The 27611-nt window shown below is 38.8% G+C and overlaps 2 long non-coding RNA genes across 2 annotated transcripts; both read left to right on the top strand.

The window, feature by feature from the left end:
* Positions 1-8685: 8685 nt before the first annotated feature.
* LOC141762054 (uncharacterized) lies at positions 8686-13129 on the top strand. The gene is made up of 3 exons (XR_012592712.1): positions 8686-8824; positions 9227-9362; positions 10907-13129. It is a non-coding gene; the product is annotated as an uncharacterized LOC141762054 (long non-coding RNA).
* A 6659-nt stretch (positions 13130-19788) lies between these two features.
* Positions 19789-23126, top strand: LOC141762048 (uncharacterized). Its single transcript, XR_012592709.1, has 3 exons — positions 19789-19886; positions 21081-21340; positions 22065-23126. It is a non-coding gene; the product is annotated as an uncharacterized LOC141762048 (long non-coding RNA).
* Positions 23127-27611: the final 4485 nt, after the last annotated feature.

Here is a 27611-nt window from a genome sequence, read left to right as displayed (position 1 = left end):
TCTTAGAAAATGAACATTAAAGTAACCCACTCGGTATCGGCCGATACCCAAAGCCCAGGTATCGCCATCGCCATCGGGACTGAAAGAGTCGGATCGGTGCATCCCTACCATGCATTAGGAAATATAGGCTGATGCAGAAGACTCATCCACAAATGCATGCACAGCTTTGTCCACCTATTGGAAGTTTTTTTTTTAAGTGATCAACGCTTAACAATGTTTCTGAAATCACATTTTCCCTTGAAGAATGTATAGTCATCATTTCCAACAAGAGAGGCCTGGGCTGGCTGTTTGAGAGCATTCTGCTCAGTGTCAGATACAAGAAATGTTCTTTGTTGTTCACTGTTACACAGCGGTGCAAACGGTAAACAAGGGTCAATGCGGATCAAAAGGGCCTGAATTTGCTGCGGTGTTGCACTTCTCAATGATAAAATAAGGCAAACACAACATGATAACAGTTGTAATGGTTTCAAAAGAAAAGCATTTTCTTTTGAAATAGCTGAAGAGAGAGAGAGAGAGAGAGTTTTGTAACCTTCATTTTACAGTTTCTTGATATTTTGCGCCCTAGGTTTGAGTCAAGCAGGGGACCTTTGTTGTTGCGTACCATCACCCCTCATTTGCTGCCGTTTGCAAAAATGCCAAAGAATACTTGAAGATAATAGAAGGCGTTGACTATAAACATTCTTATGCTCAGTCCAGGAAGCCTGAACGCTACAGTAGGTGGCTGAGTGGGAGGAATGAAAGATCGACTGACTAAAACCACTTCGTCAAAACTGCTGTTAGACTAATTGCCAATACTCCGCCTGGAGTGAGGAGCATCTGTAAGGCAAAATAGTACAACGCAACCTTTCCATTGAATCGTCTTTGACTTTAATACATACAGGGTCAGCAGTATACGTACTGTTTCCAGGAAATGCGCTTCCCAGTGTGGGTCCAACATCAGCTCCTCGTGGCTTGTTGCTCCCCCCCCCCACCCACTCGTGACTTCTGTACATTGCGAGTCTAAATACACACGCTATTGACATTAAAATAGAGGTACTACCGTACTTAATCAGTCTAGACAAACTCACTCTATGCCTCAATAATGTTTGACCTGCTGTGACAAATTGCAACTTACTTTCAACTGCGTGGGCGGTGACATATTCTCGAGGATTCTCATACAAACTCAAATGCGCTGTGCTAAGAATGAGTTCAGTACTGGAGGGAAAACAGACCACACACAAAAGGTCAGGGTTAAAATCAAGAGTTTCTTCAAGTGAGAACGATCACCAACTTTACTTTATTTCCTATAAATCTATGTTAATGTTCTTTTATTGTAATTTTAAATTGAACTTTTAAACACTCAAGCACACCCGGACAACTCTGAGGTCATACTAGTGCCTTGAAAATCATTGCTTTATACGGCCAGCAATGCTGACGGCCTTGTGTTTTTTTGAAAAGTGCACTGGAATTTAACCTAGCCTATACCATAGTCGGCCTGCCAGAAATGGGCTTGAGCTAAACATATCATACTGCTTTCACCTCAAAGCTAAAATCGATCTGAAGAGCACCCAGAGGGTGGAGAGTGTGAGGGAGGGTATTAGTGTAAGTGTCCCTCTTGGCCCTTGACATCTTTCTGTGATGATGACCCAGGCACACTGTGACCCTCCGTCCACGCTGCTTCGGGAGAGGTCAAGATTTATGCCATGGCTGTGAACCTCGAGTCATGCTATCTCCCTCCAGCAGCTGCTTTCTGTCTCAACCTGCCAACATCACAGGTTTCAATTCTCAGGAGGGAATAAAAGTGGGGAGGACAAAACTGTGGTGCACGTATTGCATTTTTCAGTTTGAGAAATAACAATATCCCATACGCGCTTTGAGCCCGCTGCAGTTATTTATTTCACGCAAGACAAATCTGATTGTTGTTCTGTTGTTCCAGTTGTTGCATTGCAAAAATGGTCAAACAGATTATCTCATCAGCGTCCCTTTATGTTTCTGTGGAGCAATACAAACAAATAAATACATTTAAGAAAAAATAAATATGAGCTATACGACTGTAGTTGATGCAAGTTATCATATTGATAACATTGATAACATTCAGCCACTAGATGTCGCATTCTCCTTTCCATTGCATTTACTTCACAACAAGTTGTTGCCAGGCACTTACCGTCAATCTCAGCCATATATCCGTTTTTTCCACACTAACTGATGACCCAGAGATGCAATGTGATACCAACGCCGTTTTACCATTGGCTTGCAAGCATTGTTTGAAGTGGGAATCGAAAACATCAGATATCTTCCACGGAGATAAACAAAATATTCATTTTGAAACCGCCACATTTTTTTTAATGATTAATTCACAATCATATATTATTATTTTTTCAGAAAAAGACATTTTATTCAGCACCTTTCTAAAGGCTCGTTGGTTGTATTATTTTTTAAAGAAATGTTTGTCTACATAAAAATGTTATCAATAAGACCTTTAACACATACTGTACAGCAGATAATTGCTGCTGCACTGCCGTGTGAATTGAAAACTAAGCATTTTGTTTCATCTTGTTGAAAGCAGTGCACAGCAGTTTACTGCTGTTGACTAATTACCATTTACAGTCAGTTTGACCAAAATTCAAGAAAATGTATTTCTTGTCTTTAAGTAGGTCTAATTTGTGATTGAATATGCATTATTTTTACCTGAAGTGTGGCACTCAAAGCAACAAATGTTACCTTTCAACAACTCAACATTAATGTCTCTTTTTACAAATCACAAAGTCAGTACGATGATCTACATGCCCTCCTGGGAACAGTTTAATTGGGAGCTACAGGGGGTCGACATCATAACTTAAAAATGTGTACATTGGAGTGTAATCTGATGCAGAAGTCATGTACAAGGAAATTGTAAATATTAGTGTTTTGTGTCAGAAAAGTGATTCTGTTCTATAGGGTTGAACCAACAAACCGCATATGTACACAGCCTAACCCTTTCATAAATACATAAAATAAGCAAAGATCCTTTTTTGAACATTTATCCTGAAATGTCCCTTTAGGCGTCATGCCGGTGGGGGGCCATGGAGGCAGGCTCAGCACTTAATGAATATTCAGTGAGATGTCTCAGAGTGTCAGCTCAGCAGGTGGGGAGAGGGCGAAGTGTTGTACGGAAACCTGCTTTGCTGTAGCGGTAGATTGCAGAGGAAGTCACCGGTTTTAGTTAATGCACTGTTTCTCTGTGGAAGTTAGTTTGATGCAACTGCTGTATCATTATACACAACATTACACACCACAATATTCTGCAAGTCTATTGACTACGCACAAGTGGGTCTTGATAATCTCACATACACTATTACCCAATTATAATGTGATTACAGTGTGATGTTGATATAAACACTTTTTTTTACCTAATTATATGTTACCCAAATTTCCTCTTTCACTCTAACTTCCTTTACGCAACATTGGCCCATCTGGCTCACAGTGTTAAGCTCATCCTTGTAGGATACAGCTGCACAGCAACACTGCCACACGGATCCATTGTCTTTCTTGTTTGTTTTTGGAAAAACACAAAGACTGAGATAACACAGCCAGAGCTTTCCAGGCACGAGTTTTATCTGTCTATAAGTTTTTACTCAATGAGTTTTTCTTGCCTGTCAGTTTGATTAACCTGTAGCAATTCTGTGCCCAATCTGAAAAAGCATCCTTCTTTGAAATCTGCAATTTGTTCACAACTTGAACTATTTTTAGTGATAGTAGTTTTATGTTTGTTTTATTGTATATACTGCGTGTTTTAAATGTACTACCCACCATTCACCCCAATCACAAAAACAACAGAGCTTTGCAGGGGTAACACGGTCTTCAAGATCTGTTTTAATTACTATCCATTAACTTATTTCTTAGTCCTATTGACTGTATGCAAATAAGCTACCTCATTATATCAAACTATATGTCAAATATGGTAGATGCTCATAAAAACTGAGTGGAAAGAAAAATCAAAACACCTACACAATGCACGTAATCAGTGGAATATAATAACCCTGCAAAAATTGTTACCTCATTAAAAAAATAGCTTAAATTGTTTAGTTTATTGCTGTATTGGGTTCCATTACTATGCATAGTGCTTCCAATTTTCTTGTTTCTTTAGGAGACCAAAAAATACAATTTTAGATAGATTTTATATGAAGATGTATATTTTGAAATATGCTTTTTAACCTCATCTGGGACATTAGACTGTGACGGGAGTCATTGTTGTCGGAATATACACACACCAGAAAGACAGTCATTACCACTGTAATACCGTAAGATGTGTTTTACATTTACTGTTTCCATTCATGTGTGCATTAAGAGAAAATGTGGATCCTAATATACTGTAGTTATCTGATAGTAAATCTACTCTCCTTGCTGACCAGGAACAGTGAGACGAGTAACAGTCATGACCTTTCATTTTATTTGATGCATGTTTTTGATAACTTTGCCCTCTTTCTCCATGCTCTGCCTGAGCCTGTTTTCACATGAAATATAAAGTAAAAATAAAACGAAGGCTTACCGTCTTCTATGCAGTGTCTTCAAAGCTTGCCTAAGTTTCTGCAAAACATTCATGTGAACGTGAATATTGAACAGTAGCATCTAAACATTATTTATGCAGTCGCTTTTATCAAAACACATGGTGCAGGTGCACCCTGTTGACTGGATCTGCCCTGTCCCGCATCTGAGAAGATAAATTCTAGTCAAACTGCCCCAGTGTATTTTGGGATATAATGAGGAGAGTGTGATCATTTATTTCTTGTTTAAAACTTGGAAAACAAAGTCATCTATAAGTAAGCCTCACATTCTACATTATGCTCATCTTGTCTATTTTGCATCCATCTTACACCCACGATTGATGGAGTTTCCACTCACATCTGGTCTCAGTTTTCAGCCAAGCAGCAGCATAAGACTATTTCTGAACATAAATCCTGATTTCAGGGACGTACAAACCTTTGCACCCTATTTTTTTTTTTCTACTGCACTCAAATATTCCCGCACTGTTTGTCCTGTATTGATTTGGCAGAGGAGACTGGCTGCCTTTACGTCCTTGTAAGCTTATACCTCTGAATTTTAAAGTTGTAACAACAACTTGACTCATAATGAAGAATTTATAAAGCTGACCATTAAAAAACTTTTTAAAAACTTTTTCAAAAGTTGCTTCTAACTATTTTCTATGACGTATGAAACATTTAAGCATCTCTGTACCGAATTAAATCAAGAAAATTATATTATTTCTGTCATCTGCTGACTACCAAACTTCTGTAATGTAGTGTGTGAAAATGAGCAGTGAAGTATAAATACTATTATGAAACCTAGATGTAGTGCTTGCAGTGTCACAGTGTTGATGGCTGCTGTTCTTTACTGTGTTTACATAGTCTTTACAAACCCCTCCCTCTAGTTGATTTTTCCCTATCCATACGGGACTTTATGTACATCAAAAATTAATGCTGTACCAACAGAAAATGGCCGCTCCAAAAAGGGATGACCTACTTCCCACATTTAGCCCCAAAGGAACTGTCTTTGGAAAAACATGAGAGAGGGATGTTTAGCCAACAGGGCTGCTCTTTTTAAGCCTCAGCTGAACATGGTTTTTAATCGCATCCTGATTCTGTCTCCTCTTCTTCCTCTAACGGTCCATCCAGACAGTCAGAAGGACATTTGACAGCTGAAGTGTTGTGTCACTTCTAAACACAACCAGGTGGAGGCACTTTGAATGGAAAAACTCAAATAATATGAGTTCTATAAATATTTGCATTAATAGATTTTAATGACCAAATCGCAGACACGGTGGGATGAGGGTGAAAAATATGACAACATGTACAGACATAGTTATCTTCAGTAACTAACTGATGACACACAAAAAAAAGTGTTACCTCCAGTTGCAAACTGAGAAATTTTGTTTGGATAATCTCTTTTAAAATGCGGACATAAACACTGATTCTTTAGAAATGGGGCACAACATGCCTTACACTAACAGGGTTTTTTAGTCCACATTCAACTGTTAAAGCTTTACAAGCCCACACACAAAGACGGAATCATTATTTGAATCATATAGCCCCTGAAAAGCTGCTTTTATCTAAATGTTGCAGTCAGTGATGTCACTTAAGGGAGTGGGATTCCCTGACTCTGACACTCTGCAGTATTACCTTAGGTAAAGTGAGTCAGCTCTGTGAGTCAGCTCTGACATATACTGCAAACAAAAAGTGATTTGGTACTGTCACTGTGTGGAAACTGGAACTATGGAGGAGGAAAATACAGAACATACACACACCATTTTGAAAAGACCTTTATAATCAAGGTTTTATTCCACGTCAGCAAAGCGGGACCCACAGACTGGGAATTATAAGACTGACAAGTAGCATTTAGAAATACTTGCTGTACTGTGTAAGCTACAACATACAGGGGAATTATGTGAGAAAATTAAAGAAACATTCGGGTTATGTGGATTTTACACAGTGCAAAGAAAGGGAGGGCATAATTTTTAGGCTACAGCACACAGCAGAGTAAATTACTTCAAATAATTAAAATATTTAAATAGAGTTATTGGTTAGGCTGTTCTACAGTTGAGTCCACATGAAAACACTGAATCAGGGACTTATTAGTTAGTTTTCACACTGACTGAATCCACAGGCTGGTCTCATACACCGTTCGTAGCTATACTTACAAAATGCACTGTAATTCGGAGACATCCCACAAAATCAATTTGTATGTAAGTATAAATAGCAAAAAACACCGGACTTTCGCCCAGGAGACCGGTGTTCGCACCCTGTGAGAAACCAGAAGTCAACGTTGATTGACTCGTCACATAACTTCCGTTCTTAAGTTACGACACTTAAGGTGTTATTTTAACCCAAACCATGATCTTTTCCTGAACCCAAGTAGTTTTTGTCATTGAATTCCTGTACTTAAGTTACACCACTTCCAGTGTGGCGTAACCACTTCCAGTTGGGCATAATTTAACCACATTTTTTTCCCTAATCATAACTAAGTAGTTTTGTTGCTTAATACTAACCAAGTCAATCTTTTCCCTAATCCCATTAGGTTGTTTCCTGTGAAGACGGAAGTTTATTTTGAAAAGACTGAAGCATAAATTGATGCTGGACATTTGTAGGAAAACTCACAAAAAATTTGGAATAATTTTTTGTAAGATATCATACTAACCGTTGTATTGTATGGATCTGGAGTCCTTATGTAAACATTATGTTTATAGTGATGAATTGTTTCAACACACAAATATAATTTATGACTCTCCAAGGTTCTATGAATGAATGTAAACACAGCACACTACACAGTAGACTCGTAAGGATAACCAGTTGTTTTAAAAAAGGGTGATTAATCATTCATAAATATGCTGCAGAGCTGTCTGCAGTGGACATTTTGTGTAGTTTTCAAGTAGATTTCTTCACAACTTCACAATTAACCCCTTCCAGAACAAACAGCTCAGCCTTAGCCTCTCAAGCTCGCCTCCTCTGCTTTCTTATAAGCTGCTATGTGAACAAGGCTGAAATTCAACCTACATTCCTGCAGGCTATGTTTTAGCCCTAAACTCCAGTCTGTGCTTTTGTACTTTTGGGCACTTAGCACTTCCTTCCCCGAGGCAACTTGGTCATCACTCCATTTGGCCGAAAGAACCATATCATCCCCATATAACCCTGCCTCAATTACATTCCTTTCTCCCAGATCTTGCTCCTCCACTGGCTGTTACATAGATGCAATGTGTAAAAACTCTTTACCACCTTTGGCAAACACCACTTTTGTTGTTGTTGTTTTTTATGGCATGAATCTGCCCACGATTGATCTGCCAAAGTCTACAAATGTTGGTGATGTTATACAGAATATAATGCAGTGAATTTGGTGTAAAATTATCAAATTTGACAAACAAAACTTAGCTCAGGCTTAGTGAATCCTCTGGACTGCGATGTTTTCAGATATTGTCGATCTTCCCCTGACGTGCTTTACTGGTTTGTGGGATTGTAATGATCATATCAATATGCAATAACTTGGTAGTAATGAAGCTCTTAGGAGGACTTAATTCCTGTGCAAAAACCCCATTGGCTAAAAACTGTGGTACAGCTTGATAATGGGTATGTAGTCACATATGTTAGTGATCCCCATGTAAGAAAAGGAGCTCGGATGCCAACTGAACACTCAGGTGCATATGTGTGTGAGCTGACACTCGTAGGTGTGCAGACACATTAACAGGAGAAATAAACAAGAGATAATCAGTATGCAGTCATAAAAATCATTTTAAGTGTGCTACATGACAGACAAATAATGCATTTGTTTTGCCAGTATCTGTTATGCACATTCATTCTGTTTTGTATCTGATTCAGTCGTTTGCTTTGTGTATTTCATTTCAGGGTCGCAGAGTCCTGCAGCCTATCCAGTAGAACTTGGGTGGAAGCCATTGAAAACCCTGACCAGGTCACCATCACAGAGCTAACAGATAAACAATCATTCACACTAACATTCATACCTTTGGGCAATTTTGAGTCTCGAGTCCCCCCACTGACTTGCAGTGTGTCTGAAATGTGGGAACAAAACAAAACACAACAAAATAAAACTGAGAAAAATAAATAAATAAACACACACACACGCAAACCGGTGCTGTGAGGCAACAGTGTGAGCACCGAGCCGCTGTGCCACTGCAAGGAAATTCATTACTGATTTATGCCAACACATAATACACATGTAGAGCACAGCTTCAGTCTAACAGTCAAATTCTGTGCTAAAGGTGAGGAGACAAATTTTCATTTGAAAAGCTAAAGAATATCTACACTGAGTGAAAAACATGAAACTGAACCAAAAGATTTGAAATGTGAAAACGTTTCACAAGGTGAGTGATGACATGGAGAATATGCTTAACATATATATATAATGTATGAATACATCTGTGCACTTACAGGCGTGCGTATAATTCTAAATGAACACGCTAATTCACTTCAGTGTGTTGGATGTGTAGCCTATATTCCTGTGTGGACGAAGGTGCAGTGACTGCTACCAAATTGAAAGCAAAGGCTGCTAGAGGGAAATATTAAGGCTACTGTGATGAATGAGCTGACTGCAGTTTACAACATGTAAACATGCACTGCCCACTTGCCATATCTCCAATCCATTAGCTATCCTCCGACTCTGCGTTAAAGCTGTTTGTTTGTTTTGTTCCCCGCTCCCCCATTTTGTGCCCCTGCTCGCCTGCAACCCTCCAAGAATCACTACCTTTTCCGTTTTCCAATTTCAGCCGCTTCCTCTGGAGCGAGGTTTGATGAATGTCGCTCACATTAGGGTGACCTCCGAGATAACCCCTCCTTTCTTTCCCAAGAAAATTCATCAGGCAGAGTCGGCCAGCCCCAGGGATGTGTGATTCAGCACTCAAGGTGAGTGTTTGTCACAGAGGCCTCAGATGGCCAGATATTGGTGAGGAGTGAGAAGGGCAGAGATGTGCTGTTCTGGAGCTCTTATAGCCTTACAGACTGAGCCGAGACATACGTGCCTTAATAACATCAACACAAAGCTGCACTAATCAATATATTATATAGAGTGCTGCAGGGATGACGTATTTTTGTAGGCCAACCCGGCAGTTAGTATCGCACTGGGTCCCTCGACAAAACGCCAATGAGATTTTTCCCATTGGATTGAATTTGGGATTATTGCAGAAAATAAACTCTGTGGAAAGCAAACTTTTATGATACTTACACTACTTTTTTAGGAATTTTGAAGTGTAAATGCAAAAAATAAAAAGCTAATGTTAGGCTACAACGGTGCTACCACGGTCGCATGACTTTGCGTCACCACCACTAAGCTAAAGGTGGACGAGTGTTCAGTTTAATGACGTTTTGTAGTCTCATTTAGCAACTTGTCAGCAACTGCCATTTTTAAGACACATAATAGCTTCAAAAATTCACGAGTGGGGTATTTATTATCGTATTTTATATCGTAGAACAAAACGTTAAAATCTCTTAGGCTTGTGTTAACCACAGACCTTATTTCAGGCATCAAACTAAAAACGCATTCAATATTCCCATTGGCTTCAAGACGAGATAACCAGAAATGCTAAAATGCTAACTTTTCATCATCTTTTGGCTCATTGTTTTGGTTTTACAGCACACAACTCTACTATTTTGGTTCAGTCTCATCAACATTGTTTCCAGCTATCAACCAACTGCATACGCACCCAGTACCAAATGGCTGACATACAAAGTTAACTAGCTGGTGAACATAATGGAACATTTAGCTGCTACGTAAATAGTCAGATAGTTGCCTAAGGAATTAGTGGAGACAGCTAAAAGGAGAGTGACTATTGAAATTACCCTGCAACTCAAAATGAATGATGATGTTGTCCCGATTGCATGTACAGGATCTTAATTTTGCCATGGCCTGCTGCTAGTTTTGATGTTGCTGTGTGTGTGGGAGGGTGTGTATGTGGGTAGGTGTGAGTGCTGGTAATGGTGTTTATATTCTTGTTTGTTACCATCAGATGTTCAGCTGAAAAACACTGGTACACACATTGGTAGCCTCTACTGTACTGGGATCTGGAGATCTGGAGTCTAAGCAGGCATTTTCTGGCACTGTGTGGTAGTACCCTTTGGCAGATAAATACACAAAAACCCAATAAAGTAAAGAGTGAACTGGCTGCCCTGAAACAGTACAAATGAATGCCAACAACATGTATTTACCAGCAGTCAGTCAAGGTCCGACACAACATATATATCAGTGTTCTGCATTTGTGACACGCGACATGATGGATATATGTAATTGTTGTTTTCTGCACATCTCATATAGAATATCGGTCTTCACCTGCCTGCTCTGCACGTTGTTGTTTTCTGAAGTTAAATCCACCATGAAATCTAATCACAATAAGATATGAAATGTCAGTTGTTTGTCATTGACATAATAATAAAACTACATATTTGTTGCACAGCACAGTTTCTGCTCCAGCCGTGTGACTTCACATCTCACCTCTACAAGAGGGAACAGCGAAACAACACGTGGGAGCAGTGGCTGCACTAACACAGGTATTGACCTGTGTGACACATCAGCAACAGGATCAGCAACCACCTCATCACCTTAGTGGGGCAATCCCTTCCACAATCCACTGAATCCATTCTTGAACCCAGGAAGCAAGCCAAGAATTCAACCGTGGCGCCTTTATGGTGAACCCAAAGTCCAAGTGGTGTGAAACGGAGTGGGGGAGCGAGAAGAAAAATATGCTTTTCATAGGCTATCACTAACAGTTTGACATCCATTCATGATGTGGTCAGAATTTGATAATTGTCATTTCATATGGGTGGCTGTCAATAGATTCAAATATTTAATCGTGATTAATCACGAATTAATCACACATTTTTTATCTGTTCAAAATGTATCTTAAAGGGAGATTTTTCAAGTATTTAATGCTCTTGTCAACATGGGAATTGGCAAATATGCTTTCTTTATACAAATATATGTATTGGAAAGCAATTAACAGCACCAAACAATGACAAATACTCTACATAAACTCTCACAGGTACTGCATTTAGCATGAAACATATGCTCAAGTCATAACATGGCAAACTCAAGCCCAACAGGCAACAACAGCTGTCAGTGTTTCAGTGTGCTGACTTGACTATGACTTGTTCCAAACTGCCTGTGATTATCATAAAGTGTGCATGTCCGTAAAGGGGAGACTTGTGGGTACACATAGAACCCATTTTCAGGTCAAGGGACCCCTTTGAAAATGGCCATAACAGTTTTTCCTCGCCAAAATGTAGCGCAAGTTTGGAATGTTATTTAGCCTCCTTTATGACAAGCTATATGATATGGTACCAATTGGTTGGTTGGCACCAATGGATTTCTTAGTTTTTTCTAGTTTCATACGATACCACTATCTTCCCTCTAGCTTCAAAACTGAGCCCACTACAACCTAAAAATCTAAGTTGCGTTAATGCGTTAAAGCATTAGTGGCGTTAAAAGGAATTTGCGTTATTATCGCGTTAACTTTGATAGCCCTAATCCAAATACAATTATCATTCAAAGCAGGTGTTTAACAAGCCATCGACCACATGGAAACAAAAGAAGATGTTAAAAAGTGGGCTTCATCTAAGAAAACAATATTAGTGTCACCTCTTCTTTCCTCTGTCTGTTTATGTTGGGTAATTTATAGTTCGTCACGTTTCCCTCTCATGGGTCCACGTCTGATTGAGAAGTTGTGGAGAATGCACCATGCCTTCACGGATTTGCATTTACTCTGGTATGTATAGTGCACTATACCAGTGGGATTGAAGCAACCGAATATCATTGTAAGGACACACAAGTGTGCACTCAGTCACAACACTGGTGCTGATGTGGGAGCAGCTGTAGCTTTTCTGTTTGACTGATGTCCACAGTCATGACCCAGGGTGCAATGGATGAACACTGTTGGCTTACACACAACAAAGACAAAAGTTATATACTTACATTTTATTTTTATATAAATTGTAACCAAGTACAACATTTCTGAGGTGTATATTCCAATAGACATGCCGTTCTTGAAGAAGAAATGCTATCGGGATACTAATCTACAATGTTTGTGACTTTGTGTGTTACATCAGGTGTTAATTGAAGATTCATGCCATGAACAGTATGATGCCAATAGCTAGGGGGCAGTTGGCTAAAACGTTTTTGTGGCTTTCTTTAATTGAATATTGAATATATTCATTGGTTGAGGACAAATTAATGTATCTGCTAGGGTGCTGTGGGAGTACATCCAGCACACATAGGGCACAACAAACTGTGATAGTCCAGCTGAAGCAGCATCTGTCGATGTAAATTATCCAGATGCGAGATAGTGTAATGTTGCAAAAAGCTTCTCTATTGCTGGGTTGGAATGGGAATAATGCGTGGGAGGTTCAAGGTTGTATTTTATTCCTTCAAGAGGTGTAATTATGCAGTTACTGTATTCATTGTTTGAAGAACTCATCTTCATATTACTTTTTTTTAACAGACCCCTTCACATTTACACCTGCTGTTTAGAAGCAGATTCTTTGCAAAAAATCAACCCTCAGTAACTGTGTGAACTCTGGTAGAATTTAACTGAATACATAATCGATCCCGCTTCTGATTTATCCACGCATCCTTGATGCAAACATCGTTTAAATGCATGCATTAGAGAGAAAGTGCACATCCTGGTGGCATTAGGGTCTTAGAAATTACTTAGAAATTAATAATTATTAATATATTATTATTAATAATTAAACAAGACTAGGAGTCTACAACCATGCTTGTGGCTCTGAGGCTTCACCAAAGATACTCTATAACAAAGATGACACATTTCAAGCTCCACCAATGGTTTGAAATGGTATACACTTCCTGTCTCCTAAGTGGGCATGGCCATGACTTGTTTGCCTCCATTTTATGGCAATCCATCCAACACTATTTTTGAAACATTTCACTAAAATCTACAAATATCAACCTCATGGCAGCGCTAGAAATAAAGTCTGAGGATCATCAAAGTCATTAGGATCATCCTCTGGGCACCATGGATGTGCAACACGTTCTCATCCCAACTTATCACATACTGCCACTGTGTCACGCAACTTGGCGTCACTTTAGGTTTAGGCAACAAAAACACTTAGTTATGTTTAGGAAAAAAAACAACATGGTTGAGCTTGAAACTACTATGTTTGGTAAGAAAATGAAACTGAACGTTGTGAACACCGGACACAAATGAGCAGCTGATTGTAACGTGAAAGTGAAACTTGCCCTTATGTGTGTCTTTTCACTCTTTAAACTACGTCACCACACTCCAGGCACACTTTCTCTGCGGGTTTACTGTTGCCGTGGATGGGTTTTACATTGTAGTTAATGGAAAGCCTGGTGCATCTCATACAGGCGCTAGATGGTGCCTTTAGTGGCGGCATCACACGCCGACGGCCGTGACAAAGCCTCAGTATTTAACGCCCTGGGAATGAGAACAGACTGGGATGTATCAAATTTGTTTTATAATGACAGGTGTCCTATAGATTCTCAATGGTGTTGTGCGCATCGTGTGAAAGTCACTCTCCCTTGCCTCTCTACTCTGAAATGTGTTGGAAATGTTAAAATGTATTTACTGAACATGCTTTCTCATGGCCTCCTGCGTCCTTAATGAGCTAAAATGAATACGCCAGAGAAAAAATGAATGGATTTACGTAAAAGTCATTACATTGCATTTAACTCTTCACTTTAAGTGATACACCTGCCCAATTCTATATTTACCAAAATGTAATGCCCCCTTGAAATGTCTAATCTCAGTGTTGTGTTTGCCACGAGAAAAGTTACTACTCTTTGTTCTAATGCTGGTTTACCTAAGTCTTTAAAAATCCCAAATAAAATGTCCCTCTTGCCCGCACGCACATACTTGTAGATGCAAAGCTTGCTCTTGTGTGTATCACTCAAGACTCACTCACAAGGAACAGGCCACCTCACTGCACTCTCAGCTGCTCATATCTGGCAGCAGGTTGAGCTTTTCCCAAGTGTGTGGCCAATACTTACAGCAAATCTTTTGTCCCTGCAGCTAATGAGTTGTTAAATATTTCTTTTTTTCTGAGTCGCCCACATAAGTAGAGGATATTGCAGTAGATCCAAGTGTGAAGACACTCTCTAAATGGGGACAAAAATCAGTTCACGTGATAATCAAGCTGCTCATTTTCAAGCTTTGTACCATAATATTTAAATAAGATAAAGATAGACCTTGATGACTTTGGACAATGTTATGATGTTGGTAGCAACTATGATGGAGGACAAGTAAATTCTATCAACTCCATAATTATTAAAGGCATGCATTTGGATGTATTTCAGTTTTTATAATCTCTCAAGGAAAGTTTGACATGACTTTAACTTTTTTACTTCGTATAGGGTTGTATTTTAAGGCTCTTCCAGCGTGCTGTGTGCTTCACTAATGTTTTTTTGTCCTCTGCAATATAAAACATAACTGGCAGTTAAACTAACTGGTCCTGAAGGTCACTGTCTGACTGAAGAATTCACAAATGAGGCAGAGAAAAGTGTGTGGGAGCATTTTTTTTTTTTTAAGTTTAGGTAACATTTAAAACGTCTTACTGGCAGTCTTCTGCAATAATGTGGACCATACAGCTATTCAACAAATAATGAGATTTCTTCGTATTGAATCGTGATCCCCAGAAATCAAAAGACTCCCACCTCTAACACAGAAACAGTTGTGTTTGCCTGGATTATCAACAGGATTTCACCATTACATAAGAGTATTTTCACTCATGAACCTTCTCTTCACTCGAGGTTTATAATAACCTCAATCCTTGGTTAACCTATGTACAGTATTTAACATAACTAAAATCAATTCATTTGTACATTATTCTAGTCTCTCAGAATGTATCAATCTATAATATTAATTTGCATTAAGATTTGCGCGCTTTAGATGTCAGAGGTCTGTGTTATGGTTTACTGGGATGTTACTGTTTCTTCAAATAGCTACATAGAAATAATCAATTTAAATCTGTGATAAGAAATGCATGTTTATTTGATTATTGTGAGGCAAAATGCAGTAGTTACTATACTCCCCAAGGGAATGTAAGGGTTTGTGCTCTTTTTCAATCTCCTACTCTGATTTTTTTTTAACTTCATGCACAATGAATGATGTTTTTAAAAGTCTCTCTAATCATACAGATTTGATCCTGTGCTCCAGGACCAATAAATGAATAAAATAGAAATTAATAAAAAAGAAATGCACCCACTCATATCGGCCTGTAGACATCGGGTCAGTCCAATTGGACATGGAAATGAATAGTCCAAGAGATGAATGGAAATTGCATTATAGAAAAACAGTATAATCTTTCACATTCAGGGCAGCCGCACAACTATAACAACTAATAATAATTTTGTGTTGATATGAATTATGCAGCCTCGTAGAAGCAGTTGATTATTGAAGAAGAAAATGTATTAAGCATCTATCTCCAAATGTTTACATCTTGCGCGTGATTTCATTTTGTGTGTGGTGATTGATGTCTCCTTCCCTTTATTAGTATTTCTGCTCTTTCTACCCCATCTGGGAAGTTCAAGTTAAAATATGTTGTTTTTCAACCCAGGCCTTGGCAGAGAGAGCACCGCTCTGCTCGGCATCATGTTATTCTTCACCTCCTCCTCGTCCATCATTTTCATACATCACTCCAGTTATTGCAGCCTGTTACACATGGAAAATAAACAGATATGAGACTTTTGGGAAATCCAGTAGATTGTTAGACATATGGTTCCCATCCTTGCCTCTCTGGGCTGTTGGCCTGCAGACACTTTATTTTGTTTATTTATCTATTTAATTAATGAATTAAATTACTTAACTGAAAATCCACAGAACACTTTGTGTATTACTCTCTCATTGGCACAGTTCAAAAACACAACTTCAAAACAGTAATCTATAACATCCATATTCTCTATAAAAAGATCTTCCACTGCCACTTTTTGTAACTAGCCACCGCTACATATCTGTCGTGCTTACCTTTTACTTTGGGCTATAGCTAAATGCTATGCTGCTAGGGCATTTCATATTAACAACAATGGATCTTTTTGTACATTGTCATGGTAAAATGGCAAATAAAAATGCTTGAGATACTGTTACTCTCAGCTGTTTCCTTTTTCAGTTGCATTCACTGCTGTAGGTATAGATGGAGAATTACAGTAAGACTGTGTTGGTTGGTTTAGTTACACAGTGGCTTAATTTGGTTTGTGTCACATGTTTAAAATATTGAAATGCCATCAAAAAGAGCCTATTTAAAAAAAAAAAAAGAATAATGTTTACTGACTTTCTACACAAACAAGCAAAAATGCCTCTTGCGCTACTTCTCCCTGAATGTTATAAAGCGAGTCACTAATGAAGATATATATTCAATGAAAACTGAAATGGAAAGCTTTCAACTCATCATAGTTGGAGCAAATACCTTTTAAAACTTGTTTACCAGGAGGAGCAACAGAAAAACAGGAAATATAAATGTAACAAAATATTTACTTCCGTCATATTCTGTCTACGCTTTCAAGAGACAAGGTCAGCAGAGGCAGAAGAACTAATGATTATAATTATAATAATAACAACAAAGAAGCATGTCAGTGATTACAAACAATTTAAATTGATAAGGAAAACAGAGACTGGAAACAATTAGTAGTATGTGGCTGTGTGTATTTTACTGATTTCATATAATTGCATGTTTGTGAACATTTGAATACCAGTTAACCTCACCGACCTTGATAGATCACCATTATAACAAAGCAGACAGTTTTGTTAGAGACGCATTTGAAAGTTTACCCACATAAACCATCTTATGGCTCCTCTTCAAGTGCTGCTATCACACATTTTGGGATATTCGCACTAACTTAATGTCTGTGCTCTTACTTGCTCCTGGATTATCCCGTGTCAAGGGAGGTTTAAAAAAGTGTGCATCAATTTCACTAAGCTGTAGAAACAGTATTGTGTGCGTCTGACTTCCTGTCAGCAGTGTTTTTTGTCAGTGCAGTGCAGTCAGGAAAAGCTTGTTTCGTGTGTCATTCACCCCAGCCGTGCCATGCTGTGCTGTGAATGTGTGAAGTTAGCCCTGTTAGAGACTGTTACTGCTAACGACGCTGTGAGAAAAAGTTTCTGTAGCCTATAGGTCTATGCAGCTGCCTTATTATTGAAAAAACAAACAATAAATACACAATAAAAAGGGGGTAAGGATGTTGATGATTCAGTGATGCAAGATGCATAAACAGCTCCTCTACCATAACACTAATGAGGCTAGGTTGCATTCATGCAGACAGAGGTGGTCTCCTCATTAACACTTGTATTTCTAGTGGAAAAAGCAAGTGCTGGAAAGGCATTTATTTAAAAAAAAAAAAAAAAATCAGACTATAAACAAACCAATGCTGTTTAACAATTTGTAATACCAAACAATAAAGTTTTACCAAACTGCACAGATACATAAACACCCACACATATAGCTATGATAAACACTGAATTATGATTTAGTCATTTGGCAAGTGGCTCTCATTCAAACATTTACTTTAATATTTAAAAAGGTACAAAAGCATGTTGTTAACATGAGTAGTACTATCCGTTTGGTCAGATTACCGTTGATAGTTTTTGCTGACCTTCAGTGGTTTAATGTCTCACCCGACCGCAGTAATGTAGATGTGTGCTCTAGGGTGTGTCAGTACACTGTGACATCACTGTTAGGTGTGGATTAAGGTGCAACAGAACATCCCTCTGACCACACCAACCACACCCATCTGTGATGCTGGGCATCGTCAAACACTTTTTCAAATTTTCAAGCAGAGAGAGCAGTGAGAAACTGTCAGTTTGCCTTTCAGTCTGGTGTTTAGTTACTGTTTAAATGGATAGTTATGGTGTTTTGAAGTGGGGTTGTATGACGTTCTTATCCATAATAGGTGTATTACTTAAAGTAGATGACGGATGGCACACCCCCAGCATCGAGAAACAGACAGAAGTACTGACACCGAAGCAAAGCAATACTGTTGACGGGGCCGACAGAAAACGTATTATAGCCACCTAAAAGAAAGGCTCCCCTACAAAAATGTATATCCATGTAAGTGTACGCTATATTTAGAATATTTTCCGACGGCGAACTGAACTGAAAGTGAAATATATCTATACTATGTTCGCCATCTGATCCTGCTGGCTATGGAGAGAGCATAGATAAGTTTCACTTTCAGTTCAGTTCCCCGTCAGAAAGAAGAAGGAAAAGGCTGTCTGAAGACAAGGTAAAATGGTGAAAATATTCTAAATATAGTGTACACTTAAACGGATATTGTTTTTTTTAAGGTGAGCCTTTGTTTTAGGTGGCTAAAATATGTTTTTATGTATCTATTTTTTACTAAAAGCATCTTAAAAGAGCATCATATATATCTGGATGTTCCTTCTCAGTTGCTTTGGCAGTGTAAGCAAACCTTCAGGGTGTCATTTGGGTGGGGTCAGTGGTAATATAAAAATGTGGCTCAATGGAGTTTTAAATGCATTTTCCTGATGATAATTCTTCTGTGTAAGTAGCAAGACAACAATATACAAGACAGGTTATATCTCACTAGGGTATTTTGCCATTAGAAATGCCCCCCGTCATAGCGGCTTTTATAGATGTCTGTAGCACCAAGCATAGAAATGTTCTAGCCCTTAATGGATCATCCAATCACATCCATTTCCAAAATCCAATATAGTTCTGTATAGTGTATGGGGGACAGACCACATCATGGCTGATCCATAGTCTTTTCCTTGAGTCATTACGGGGAGAAACAATATGACTGTCGTTACTGACATGGCATCAAGCTAATATTGTAGATGAATTCTGGCAAACAGTTCGAACTAGCGAACGTTGTTGTCTGTGTGTGCCGAGGTTTGTGGGTGGGCGGCCACATGCAGAGTAGTCACGTTTTCATCTGTCAGTATGGATACATGCTAGTGTGAATACATACAGTATATTGTCTCCATCTGTGTATTGCTCCTGAAAAAAGGCTCATTAGATCTCCATCTGGTGGATCCAGTAAATGCTACAACCCAAGCTGCTGCAAGGCCAATTGAGCAGTAAAATTATGGAGGCTTTTTGGGAATTCATTATCAACAGATTTCCTCTAAATAAGCCCCTCATCCTCATTTTTCTGTTTATTCAGTTGCCTTAGTCTCATCTCCCTTTTCAGACATAATGCAGATACAGAATGCAAAAAGTACACATAGAAGTATACACGTGCAATCTACAAAACACAGCTTCAATGGGATGTCAGCTTGTTCTTGTGAGAATAAATCCATTTTTATTCAGAGCACCCTTATTTGCTTTTTTTCCTTTTACTGGACATTGGGCAGTACACTTATCTGGAGTGGTTTTAATTTGCCCAGAGTGTTGTAAAGCAGACAGAAGAAGACAGATTAGAGGAGACACAAAAGGAGCCCCGTCTCACAGGTAGCCACTACACTCTCATCTTGTGTTACAGATTGCCATCCACAGGATATGGTGAAGCTCTAAAACGTACAGCATTCAGAACTGTACCATCATACGGTGCTTAAAAATAAACCTGGCGATTCAAGATAGTGGAACATAAATACATCAGGGGGCATAGGGCATTGGCACTCCACGCTCTCATAAGTGTGAATGAGCCTGGACATCCCTCACAATGATACACACAGTTTCTCATTACAAGGCTTTAGTAAAAGACCAGATGGGAGGGTGAAAGTGTAATCCATGGTTAATACTAAACAAAGGCAGGCTGTCTGGGGGACATTTTCACATCTGAGTGGAAGCTTAGATGCTAATGTAATGCTAATTTAAACAAGGCTTCATTACAGTTTGTAGTTGTTAAGTTTGGGATATGAAGGGGCAAAGAGACTCTGAAACTGTACATAGATAAAGAGTAATTTATGAGTAACCCTGCTCTGCACTCTAACTCCAACCCTGTCTCCTACAAAATTACGTCCCTATACAACTAAACTGTATTCTCAATTACCTTTCGAGTGAAACTTATTTTCTCCTCGATTGCGATCACAGTTTTAAACATTTAATTATTATTGTAAATTGAAACAAAACAAAAAAAAATGCTTCAAACCTCTTTGTTCGGTTTAGTAAAAAAACATCATGGTTTGGCTACAGTTGTTACGTTATCGAATTAATATAAGTGAACATTGACTTTTAGTTTCACAAGGGACACAAACAGCAGTCTCCTGACCTCGTCCCTACGCAAACTTCCTCTCATTACACACGTATTTGTGTGTCAAAAACAAATGTAATCCAGGAGAAAATATGTTTACCTCAAAACGTAAATCACAATGCAGTTTTGTTGTGTGGAAATGTAATTTTTAGGAGACAGGGCTGGCTTACTCACACACATGGTGCTATCAGTGCACATTTTACATACATGTAATTAACTGCACGTGAATTACAAAAATAAATATAACTGCCACAAAAGGAGTCCCTTTTTAGAGGAAAACAGAGTAATGACTTTTGTTGTATAGGCCATTGGCAGAATGTTACGTTATGATATGTAATGTATGGTCTGCAGTGGTCATAAAAAAAATAACACAATGTCAGTAATTTTCAATTAAGTTGAATATGTTAAAGGTTAACAATCTATTCTCTCCATCCATTTTCTCTGGGTCCCAGTGGCGGTAGCTGCAGGCTAAACAAGGAAACCTAGATGTCCCTCTCCCCAACAATATCATCTGGCTCATCCAAGGTGATCCTCGGCCACATGAGATATGTAATCTCTCTGCGATCTGGGTCTGCCGCGGGGTCTCCTCCCTGTTGGACATCCCCAGCCATCTACATCCGTATAGATTCCCAAACCACCTCAGCTAGCTCCTCTCAACAGATCTACCCTAAGCTCTTTCTGGATGCCTGATCTCCTCACCCTTTCTCTCCGGGTAAGTCCAGCCACACTGCAAAGCAAACTTATTTCAGCCACTTCTGAAAGATAACACTTGCACTGACCGTATGGGTTGGAGTGTAGTGATACTGTCCTCCCAAGTAGAATGACAGCATTAGATATTTCAGTTAATGCCCCAACACAACATATGTTTATGTTGACTAAGCCCTCTAGCACTATAGTAATTATGACCAACAAAATATTGGACTTTTAAAACAGGAGACTGCGGTTCATTTCCTGTTTCCAACTGCGAGTCAGTGTTGTTTCTTAACAATTTAAATCCAACCACGATCGTTCCATCTCTTTAACCGCATGTTTATTATTGCAACCGTGATCACGAAGGTCCCAAACCCTAACAAAGTAGTCATTCACACTCAAACCACAATGTTTCCCTAACCTTAACTGAGTACTTATTTTAATCCGAAACCTAACATAGTCGTTTTTGTGCCTAATCCGAACCAAACCTTAACTATAGAGTTTTCACATCATAAAAAAGATTTTATTTTTTATTTACAACAGTTTTGGAAGGCACAGAAAAATGTCTTCAGATCAGAAAAGAAATGCTTCTTTTTGTCGTTTGAGATTTGGAAGAATTTAGAGGACTTGTTGCTTATATTGACTTCTAAATCAACAGTCTGGCACAACACCTATACTGCTGTTGCTGCACAAATCCGCTTGTTGATCTTGTTTTCCATCTCACTCTCACTCTTGAATTCTTGAAGATACTTGAACTTCTCCACTTGAGGATTGACTTCAAAACCGAAGTGAGGCACCCACCATTTCCCGGCCGAGTGGCATGACTAAAAGGTAAACAATTTACAGCCATCTCAGAGATGAGCCACTTCCAGTCTCAAATACTTTATATAAAGGTGGTTTATAGTTCCTGGTTATGGTTAGATGGGTGCAAAGACATTTCAAGTGTGTCTAGTGTCTTAGTGGGAAAATGCTGGCTTTTAAATTGACCTTGTCAAATAGGATAATGTCACATCACGTTCTTGGGATTAATACCACTGAGGACCACAGCATGAAACCCCACTGCCCTACCAAGTGACCTAAAATAAACACAGGTAATAGATCTCTGTACTCCAAAGTTTATTTTGACAATTGTTTTTTTTTAGGTGTTGTAACTAACAAAATAACCAACAGCGACTGCTGAGTGTAAATGAAAATACTGGAGAGGAAAAACACAAAGGAAATAACATAGTTTATTTGAGTTGTTGATATACCAGCAGATTACCCTCAATACCTCCTTAGAAACTTCCATTTATTTTGAAAAATTGAAGTGCATCTTGCATTGTCTTTGGGTAGACTTCTTATGTTTCTGTCTTAGTTGTTTTTTGTGAAGAATAGCGCCTGCACAGCATGCTAGTACTCTAGACCTAGGGGGGACAAACATTATCTGCTGTACTAAACAGATGCTCAGAGGACATGGATTCTTAATTCACTCCCAGCTGTGTATCAGCTGAGCAGAGGAGCAGAACTGCTGGGATAAAAAAGAGTGAAAATTGGCCCTAGGTATGCTAAATTAGTGATCAAAAATAATTAGTCTATTCCCTTTGCAAGCAAAATTAGTGTCTCTCTGTGAATTGCAGCCCACTGTGTGTGACAGGCAATAACAACACTAGTGCGCTGACTGAGGAACACAAATAAAAGGCCAGTCAAGTTATTTCCAGTTAAATTTGTTTTAAATATGACTGTGAGCATATTATTAAAACAGCTGAACAATACTGATAAGAATGTTTAAGGAATATTTAAAACACATAGTTTGGGCTTTGCTGAATCAATTTTTTATTTAGCTATACCTATCAAAAGTGACGCGCTGTAATTTGTATATATCCCACAAAATCATTTGTATGTAATCCATGTAATTGTGAACCAGGAAGTATAAAGAACGACAAACGTTGTGTAGGAAGGAGGTCGGGGTGGATGGGTCAAAACACATCGGCTTTTTGCTCAGGAGACCGGTGTTCGTACCTCATGTGAAATCAGAAGTCAGCGTTGATTTATTTGTCACATAACTTCCGTACTTAAGTTACACCACTTACAGAGTTATTTTAACCCAATCCACAATCTTTTCCTAAACCTAACTAAGTAGTTTTGTTGCCTAAACCTAACCAAGTTGTTTCCTGTGAAGACAGAAGTGTATTTTGAAAAGACTGGAGCGGAAATTGACATGTGCGTCATGTGTCGTTGGAAATTCAACGAAAAACTTTTCATAAGATATCATACCAACCATCAACCCAGTCACCAGTAAAAATGTTGGCATTGGACGTTTCTGCAAACCACAGATATGTTGAATGGCAACGTTTCAGAATCAGAAATACGTTTCATAAATTTGTTTCATATCAGCTTCGTATCATGCTTGCACAAACGCAATAAAACGTGTTTGAACATCCTGAAACGATTGGTTAGGTTTAGGCAACAAAACTACTTGGTTAAGGTGAGATAAAAATAGCATGGTTTGTGTTCAAATAATAATTTAACAACACAACAATGTAACGTAACAACCATAACAAGGCAGTAAGACCACTTTAGTTAGGTTTGGGAAAGAACTACATGGTTGGGCTTAAAACTACTACGTTTGTACAGTGAAAATGACACTGACGTTGTAATCACGGGATACAAACGAACAGCTGATTGTAACGTGACGCACAGGACACAAACAGAGGTCTCCTGGATGAAAGCCTTGTGTTTGTTGGAACCATCCATCTCCCCTCTCTTTTCGCTCTTGAAACTACTTCACTTTCTCTGACCGAATGCAAAAACGTTGTCATTCAACGTATCCCTGATTTTCAGAAACATCCAATGTCACCATTTTTTCCTTGCGACTGGGTTGGAACCGTTTTATGAGTATACATTGATATTCTACAACAAAGGTAAGAGACTTTACATGGCTGTTGGAGTAAGATGAGCAGCAGTCCAATATAATATTTCAATAAAATCTAACCAAAGGCTGATTTTGCACTACATGGTCACACTTTTCTGTGACCTTCCAGTGAACAGGTTAGATTTTTGACATCATAAAAGCTGCATAGATATGAGGCCACATTCTCAGGTTCTGTGTCTATTTGTACAGCTCACAGCTGGTTGGGAATTCAGGCCAGTCCTCAGACTCACTTTCTTTTTAAATCATCCCTTGCCTGAGTGTTCATATTCAATGATTTTTAATATTTATGTGTGCAATTCATTCTATCAAAGGTGCCCATTGGTTTAGCTCTTTTAACAACTTTTTGTGGGTTCAGATGATGTCTTTGTGAATATAATTACCATAAGGCTACTGCTGTAATATTTTATCTTTTATGCCCCACTTCTAAGCCATGTATGCCTGTCCATTCTCTCATTTTATCCAGCCTTTTCTAAGCCTTCACTGCAGCCTCCATCTTGGCCATTTAAACAAAATGGGCTGTGAGATTGCAGTGCTAAATGATGGGTTTTGCATACATAGACAGTGAGGCTATTTTACAAGCTGACTTCAAACTCATCTTGAAGACATCACAGACAAACATCCACTAGACCAATAAAACCCCATATCTAAAATACATTGAATCTCAAGCACATGCCAGCAAAAATCATGTCGCACATGTCCAGACAACAAGCACGCTGGTAAAGATGAAACATAACTGAGAGAATGTATTCTCATACATCGGTTCGTATGATATTTTATGAAAAATGTATTTCTCCTTTTTCATTCGTTTTCCTTCGAATGTCCAGCAACACATGTCAATGTCTGCTTGCTACAGGCATACAGTCTTTTCAAAATAAACTTCCGTCATCACAGGAAACAACTTTCTTACGTTTAGGCAAGAAAACAACTTAGGTAGGTTTAGGTTAAAAGAACTCCGGAGTGGGGTTATTAATGTGATTAATCAACGTTTACTTCTGGTTTCACACGGGACACAAACACCGGTCTCTGGTATTTTTTGACCCACCTATCCATGCTGACCTCCTCCCTATGCGGTGATCGTCGCTCTTACCTGGTTCACGATTACGTTAGCTGTGGAGTTTTGTGTGTTTTAGTGTTTTAGAGTGTGATATAGTAGATGTTTTTTTCAATTTTTTCATTAAATATACAGCTGTGCACTGTTACTTGAAAACAACAAGTTTTAAAATTTTAATTTAAATTCTCATTGTCCTTTGCAACATGGTGGACTGAAATAAACAAGTTATCAAAAGCTTGTAGGTAGAAACAAGAGTTTAACAGCAGGCCTAGCCACTTTTACTGTGTTTCTGGGTGTTAAAACATCACTTGTTTTAAGGAATATTGTGCCGCTGGTAAATGATTAATGTGAAACCACATTGTCTTCAAAAAATTTGCATACGAGTTATCTTCGCTCCTGTATACTGTTGGATTATTGCAAATCCCAGCATGGTTTTGCACTGCTTTTACCTTCGTGTGGGTGGAGGTGCATACTGAGAAGTTAATAGAGCCTTCTTATCCAACCCCAGGAAATGTGCACCTTGTGATTGCCCTTCCAGTTCCACTGTGAAAGCATAAAACAGCATTTCTTTTGGAAATCTGTTCACAAATAGAATAGAAATACAAGAAGTAAGAGAAACAAATGTTTTTTTCTTTTTGTTTTTGTAAAATTGAGAGTAACTCTTTAGCACACTAGTGCAAAAGAAAGGCTGTTGACTAAAAGGATCTCAATGTTAACATGATCAAAAATCAATTGTTTTTTTTTACCTCCTAAAGCATCTTAATTAAAGGAAAGCATCACAATTAAAGACATTAATCACTCATAGAATGATAGCATACTCTACCATTATATGGAAGCTTCAACCTTTGTATGCACCGTTTGCATTGAAAAAGTGCTGCCTAAGCTTTTTACCACTACTTAAAGCTACAGTTAGGTAGCTAACACAGCTGTCGCTTCTTCCACAGTTTCAATCTTACAAGTAACGATAAAGCTGTCCTTTTTGATGTGTGATTCTGTCTTTCACTGTCACGATGGCTTAGTTTGGTGAGTCTATTGCTGTATGGCACCTTTGAGTGCCCATTCTTCTGCAATGTGCAAGCTGACCATTGTTATTTGTCTTGTGCATTCTTGCATCTTTGATCTTAAAAGCACCTCCTGCGGTCTCTTGTGTTCTTGTTCATTTCCCTTTAAAATATAGCCGAAAGCTTTATGACCTCAAATGCTCCTGGTGAATTAAAGTGGCAAGGTTGATGATCATAACTGCACTGTGAAATAAACAGCCTCACATGTTAATATAGTAAAATTAGAAGAGGAGAGACCACAGGGTGCCAAACATATTCTTCTACTGAGAATCGTCGGTAAAACTGATGACGGGTCACAAATTATCCCTGTGATGTGCTTCCTTGCTGAATTACATCTGCCAATCTGTCGCCATCCTTCTCCTCCTCCACGTCTCCGTCCTCTCACATGGGTGCCATTGCCTAGTCAGCAGTGATGCAGAGTACAGCCATCATAGTGATGAGTGCACAGCACTTTGACGGAAAGAAGTGAAGGCCTTAACTGGACTTTTATGTCAGTGTCATCCTGTACTTTCATTTTATCCTTATTTGTCAGCGTGCCCTTGAAACAGTAAACAAGATGCTTTTTTTTGCCTCTACTTTCTCTAATATGCCAATCTAACGTGGCTTTTTGTGCTATGGTAGTGTGTATATGTAGTTATTCTTCTTCTTTGACCGATAATGTCCAATGCAACAGAGGTCTTATACTGGAATGTTAGTTTGTTGACACAGTGGCAAAACCTGCATGAATGGATGCCATTTGTGAAAACCATCACAGTAGGTCTTGAGAGCAGTTCTCAATGTGTGCTTAAGGGCTAAATTGTACTGCTGCAGGTCGTACTAGCAGATAACATGATTAGCAGGATTTCCAAGAAATTATAACCAACTAGAATGACACTCGGAGAGCGCATACCTCCGCCTTTTTTCTTTCTCACCGCGAACGGCCAGCAGCTCCCGCACCTCGATGTCTCGCCACACATCCACACACGTATCTCTCTGCTCTCAGAAGGAGGAAGGATGCGGGGTCATGAGTCATCAGTCACACTGTGCATGTGTTATACCCTGTGGTCTTAATGCTCAGGCTGATGGGAATTCTTAAACAAATTGCGGAATGCGGATCATGATCCGGACCACCACCAACATCGAACGGATTTATTATTGCGCTACACACCACCCCTCCAAAAAAATTTATTCAAATCCATCACAAAGTTTTGGAGTAATCCTGCTAACAGAAAAACAATACTTCCTTCCAAGGCCAAAGGCCTTGGCGGAGGTAATTATTCTGCTTTACTAT

Source organism: Sebastes fasciatus, chromosome 2, assembly GCF_043250625.1.
Source record: "Sebastes fasciatus isolate fSebFas1 chromosome 2, fSebFas1.pri, whole genome shotgun sequence".
Classification (NCBI taxonomy): domain Eukaryota; kingdom Metazoa; phylum Chordata; class Actinopteri; order Perciformes; family Sebastidae; genus Sebastes; species Sebastes fasciatus.
The sequence above is the reverse complement of the archived record's forward strand: the minus strand, read 5'-3'. Positions and strand labels throughout refer to the sequence as shown.